A 6,000-nucleotide genomic window follows, 5' to 3' on the forward strand; every position below is an offset into this window, starting at 1 on the left:
CATGTGTGGAGTATAACGAGCGGATAGGACGATGAGGATGGATTGACCTGCATTTGGTGAGTTTGAACGTTCAGTGTTTTTTAATCTTTTCCACAATCTAGTTTAAGCAGGGTCGCTATGAACTCTACCCTGCCATCTGTTAGTGATCTGTTGTAAAGGCCTTTTGAGGCTGCTGTCATTTGCATGGTTCCACCCACCCCGGATTGCATGATGGGAGTGCTTGTCCAAACGGTCATTTCAGCTGCTGTGGGATCCCCAGTCTCTTTATTATTGGGGCAGGAGTAATGCAGTGTATTTTGCTGTTCGTTTTGGATCAAGGAGAGAGTAACTGTAGCTGGCATTTGAGGCCTGAGAGCTTCACCCTCGCCTGAAAAGTACTCATCATTAAGGGGTCTGGGTTTCCAATGCCCAAGGCTTGTGGGTGGCTGGAATGGATGTTTGTTTGGTCTTTGGCAGGTGGTGTGTGCTGGTTTTGTTCCTACTGTCCCTGGTGTGGAAAGACAGAGATGTTTTTGAATCTTTTTGAGTTGTTGTTAGTGGTGCAGTTGTTGGCCTTAAGCTTATGCCGTTTGGTCTCGTTCAGGGTGTGTTTGGGTTCTGAGAGGTAAAAGGCAGCTGCTGTGTGTGTGGTGTTATGGAGTGAGGTGGCAAAGGTTGATTTGCAGAGGTGGTGCATGTGCCACAAAAGTTGTGGGGGCCCACCCCCAGCTCTGGTCCCAGAGGCCAGAATTTGTGTAAACCTACCCATTGACCTGTTACTAAGAATCTGGTTTCACAGTGTGTCACAAAAGCTGTGTCCCACAGCTTAACTGTCAGAATCCAATCTGCAAAATTTTCTTGCTGTTTAAGTGGTGAGGAGCATTTTCCCCAACTATGGGGTTGTTTTCAACTTATAGTGTGAAAAAGAAATCACAACCTAGTGCTTCAGAAATATTGGAAAACTGCATTTAGTCACTAAACACTTTTTATCTATGGCTAGTTCTAAACATGGGTTAGAAATGTAAAACATTCTATTTTTAAACTGGAGAAACACAAAAGGCATAAAATGTGCACTTAAAAATTCCACTAGAAACCCATAGCACTAAGTGCAAATATCCCTTTTCTATCTTGCTTATTTCACCATGTTTTGGAACCCATGTCCCTTGCCTAACGAGATTCATGTAGGTTCGGGTGAGTCCCGAAATCATGAACCGCTAAGTTCTGTTTTACTGTCCTTGATTCATATCACCGGAATAACTGCACTTTATTACCACTGCCCTAATAAGAAAGAGACTGAGGATCCCACAGCAGCCGAAATGATCCTTTGGACAAGCACCCCCATCATGCAATCCGGGGTGGGTGGAACCATGCAAATGACAGCAGCCTCAGAAGGCCTTTTCAACAGATCACCAACAGATCGCAGAGTAGAGTTCATTCTCACCCTGCTTATCTCCTCCCCCCAGCCAGGCAGATTGGACAAATGACCAGGGAGGAGTATAAAAATATTGCTCAGGCAGGCAGGAGTGAAATCAGGAAGGGCAACTCATGCTTGGAGTTGTACCTAGCAAGAGATGTTAAGAGTAACAACAAGAAGGGTTTCTTCAGGTATGTTAGCAACAAGAAAAAAGTCATGGAAAATGTGGGCCCCTTACACAGTGAGGGAGGCAACCTAGTGACAGAGGATGTGGAAAAAACTAATGTACTTGATGCTTCCCCCTGCCCCCATCTTCACGAACAAAATCAGCTCCCAGACTGCTGCACTGGGCAGCATAGCATGGAGAGGAAGTGACCAGCCCACTGTGGAGAAAGAAGTGGTTCAAATCTATTTAGAAAAGCTGGATGAGCAAGAATCCATTGGGCTGCACGCGATGCATCTGAGGGTGCTAAAGGAGTTGGCGGGTGTAATTGCAGGGCCACTGGCTATCTTTGAAAAGTCATGGTGATCGGGGGAGGTCCCAGATGACTGGAAAAAGGCTAATGTAGTGCCCATCTTTCAAAAAGGGAAGAAAGAAGGAGGATCAGGGGAACTACAGGCCAGTCAGCCTCACCTCAGTCCCTGGAAAAATCATGGAGCAGGTCCTCGAGGAATTAATTCTGAAGCACTCAGAGGAGAGGCAAGTGATCAGGAGCAGTCAGCATGGATTCAGCAAGGGCAAGTCACGCCTGACTAACCTAATTGCCTTCTGTGAGGAGATAACTGGGTCTGCAGATGAGGGGAAAGCAATGGAGGTGTTACTCCTTGACTTTATCAAAGCTTTTGATACAATCTCCCACAGTATTCTTGTCGTCAAGTTCAAAAAGTATGGGCTGGATGAATAGATTATAAAGTGGATAGAAAGCTGGCTAGGTCGTCGGGTTCAGCGGGTAGTGATCAATGGCTCCACGTCTAATTGGCAGCCGATATCAAGCGGCGTGCCCCAAGGGTTGGTTCTGGGGCTGGTTGTGTTCAACATCTTCATTAATGATCTGGAGGATGGCTTGGACTGCACTCTCAGCAAGTTTGCAGATGACACTAAACTGGGAGGAGCGGTCGATACGCTGGAGAGTAGGGATAGGATACAGAGGGACCTAGAAAAATTAGAGGATTGGGCTGAAAGACACCTGATGAGGTTCAGCAAGGACAAGTGCCCAGTCCTACACTTAGGACGGAAGAATCCCATGCACTGCTCCAGACTAGGGACCGAATGGCTAGGCAGCAGTTCTGCAGAAAAGGGCCTAGGGGTTACAGTGGATGAGAAGCTGGATATGAGTCGACAGTGTGCCCTTGTTGCCAAGAAGGCTAACGGCATTTTGGACTGTATACGTAGGGGCCTTGCCAGCAGATCGAGGGACGTGATCGTTCCCTTCTATTCGACATTAGTGAGGCCTCATCTGGAGTACCGTGTCCAGTTTTTGGCCCCACACTCCAAGAAGGATGTGGAAAAACTGAAAAGAGTCCAGCCTAGGGCAACAAAAATGATTAGGGGGCTGGAAGACATGACTTATGAGGAGAGGCTGAGGGAACTGGGATTGTTTAGTCTGCAGAAGAGAAGAATGAGGGGGGATTGATCGCTGCTTTTAACTACCTGAAAGGAGGTTCCAAAGAGGATGGATCTAGACTGTTCTCAGTGGTACCAGATGACGGAACAAGGAGCAATGGTCCCAAGTTGCGGTGGGGAAGGTTTAGGTTGGATATTAGGAAAACCCTTTTTCATGAGGAGGGTGGTGAAGCATTGGAATGGGTTCCCTAGGGAGGTGGTGGAATCTCCTTCCTTAGAGGTTTTTAAGGTCAGGTTTGACAAAGCCCTGGCTGGGATGATTTAGTTGGGGATTGGGTTGGACTAGATGACCTCCTGAGGTCCCTTCCAACCCTGAGAGGCCATGATTTTTAAGCTGTTCCCGTGTATCAAGGTGAGCTGCAGCTCAGCAAACCCCAAGAATCTGAGGCCAGCTACTTTGCAGGAGAGACAGACCATGCAGCAAGTACAACACGGGGTCGCACCCCGGCCGGCAGATAGAATCTCATGTCTGAGATCCCGGCTCCTGTTCCTTTGCAAAGTGTGTGCTTTTGCTCCAGATTTTAGCTGTGGGCCAAGTGCCCTCTGGCTTCTCGTCCGGGCTCCGTCCTCCATGTGCCTGGCCATCAGCGGGACTGTCTCAGGAGAGCAGCTTCCCCACCCTCGCTGCATCCCAATCTCCGCCCAGCTGGGGAAGGAGCAGAGGCAGCTCGGAGAAAAGACTCCTTTGAGCGCTGGAGATGGCCGGAGCATCTTATTTGCATACCCACAGTGCATTGCCTGCAGCGAAGCGAGTCCCTGGTCAAGGGGCTTGTTTTGCTCCCTGTGTCGCCGGTTCCCATGATTCAACTCAGGCTGTCGATCGGTTCAATTCCATTTCCTCTAAAAGCTAGCAGTTTAGTGGGCTGTGAGAGTAGTCACCCTGACTTGTGGTAGCATACGTGGTTGCCCCGGCAGAGACTCTGCTTTTTTTTTTCTCTCCTTTTTTTTCTCTCCCTTTCCCAGTTTGTATAAATCTTTTGCCTTTTACTAAAGATTTCTGTGGAGAGGAGCATTTATGAGTTTGTACCCAATTTTTTTGAGGCTTTGTTTTGGTAAGACTGTTCCCTGTTGTGAAAAAAACAGAAGGATACTACCTCACCTAGTGTCAGTAACTCAAGCTTTTCTATTAGTGTATGAAAACAACTGAGAGCTCTGAAAATGACTGTGTGGGATTTTTTGCCATTCTTTTTTTTTTTTTTTTTGAGTTCATCGTGTTAGTGAGATGGCTTCCTAGCTAACAGGGGACTGTTTTGTGATGTGTATTCTGCTGGCTCTTTGGTTTCATAAGTTTTTGGTTATCACAGTTAAAGAGCAGTCTTGATACTGGAAAGGGGCGGCAGTCCCCACTGTCCTGTCAACAGCCCCACCACGTAACCCAGAGGTGGCTGCATCTTAGCACCAAGACACCAGTGGTCACCGCTCCAGAGGAGATGGTACATACAGGCCACTGCCCTACGTGGCCACCAGACGTCACAGACTGTGCTCTGTCTTAGCTGGCCCCACATGTTACTGCCCCAAGAGGTGAGGTAAACACAGGCTACTACTCAAACTGAGCACCTGGGGTCACTGCAGCAAAGGTTAAGGAGGATACAGGCGGGGCACTGTTGCACATGGCCACCAGGTGGCACTGCTGCAATGGCGCTGGTGCGGTGGAGATGATAAACAGGCCACTGCCTGATGTGGCCACTACCACAATGGCGTGGGGAGAGGGGGAGGGAGATACCAATAGGGCACTGCCACACCAGGGTACCACGGGGAGGTCACTGCTCCAATTAATAGAGATACACATCGGGTAGAGCCCCAACTGGGGGCCCTACCCTAGAGAGAGGGGGGCTGGGGAGAGAAGAGGAAATCAAAGGCCACTGCCTCACTTAGCCATCGGGGTCACTACCTAAATAGGGGACACACACACATAGGGCACTGCCCCACTTGACCAGCAGGGGTCACTGCCCCAATTGGGGGATATACAGAGGGTATTGCCCCACAGGAATGCCAGGGATCAGTGCCTGCCATATCTGGCACACGGGTAGAGGGGATAGGGTGACCAGATGTCCTGATTTTATAGGAACAGTCCCGATATTCGGGGCCTTTTTCTTATGTAGGTGCCTATTATCCTCCACCCTGTCCCGATTCTTCACACTTTCTATCTGGTCACCCTGGGGGCGGGGGAGGGAGGGGGCTACACAAAGGGTACTGCCATACTGGGCCAACCGTGCACATCCCTAGTGGGGGAGTGATACACACCAGAAGCAGGGCTCACTGCCACAAAGGGGTTGGAAGATACCCAGGGCACTGCTTGACACAGCCACCCAGGCACCCTGCCACCTTGGGGAAGGTGAAGAATACAGCTTGGGCACTGACTCCTCTGGCTATTAGTGGTCACATGCCCAATATAGGGGTTGGGGGGAGTAAATATACACAGGGGACTGCCCCACCTGGGGAACACGTGTCAACGAGATGAGAGTGGGATACGCAGAGGGCCCTGCCCCAATGGCTGATATACACACAAGGCCCTGCCTCACCTACGCACCAGCGCTAACAGGCACAATGGCAGTAGTGGGGTCACACAGACAACTGACCTCAGTTGCCACCAGGGGTCACTGCAGCAATGCCAGGGGGGATACATGCCAGGCATTGCTGCCCCTCGCCACCTCGAGTCACTGCTCCTACAAGAAGGCACCTACAGGACACTCCCGTGCCTGGCCAGCAGAGGTCACTATCACTGGGGAGGGGCTATGGGGAAGCTGAGAAAGAGCAACTAACTGCAGTGGGGAAAATCATAATCTACCGGGGAGAAAGAACGGACTCTGCTAGGACATCACACCAACTCCGGCCAGGCTGGATACCAGCAATTCGGGGCTGGAGCAGCTCCAGCTAGAGGCTGGGTGGAGACAGGTGACCTCGGTTTCTGCGCTGAGCAGGCTGCTTTGGCAGCAAGGAGGGACAGGGAACCCCCTGCCCAGGGTCTTGCTGCCCAAGGAAG

At 50.2% G+C, this 6,000-nt stretch overlaps 1 non-coding gene across 1 annotated transcript; it reads left to right on the top strand.

The window, feature by feature from the left end:
• The first annotated feature begins 3,962 nt into the window (after positions 1-3,962).
• Positions 3,963-4,077, top strand: LOC127041035 (U5 spliceosomal RNA). Its single transcript, XR_007771617.1, has one exon. It is a non-coding gene; the product is annotated as a U5 spliceosomal RNA (small nuclear RNA).
• The last annotated feature ends 1,923 nt before the right edge of the window (positions 4,078-6,000 follow it).

Source organism: Gopherus flavomarginatus, assembly GCF_025201925.1.
Source record: "Gopherus flavomarginatus isolate rGopFla2 chromosome 13 unlocalized genomic scaffold, rGopFla2.mat.asm SUPER_13_unloc_1, whole genome shotgun sequence".
In the NCBI taxonomy this organism is placed as follows: Eukaryota; Metazoa; Chordata; order Testudines; family Testudinidae; genus Gopherus; species Gopherus flavomarginatus.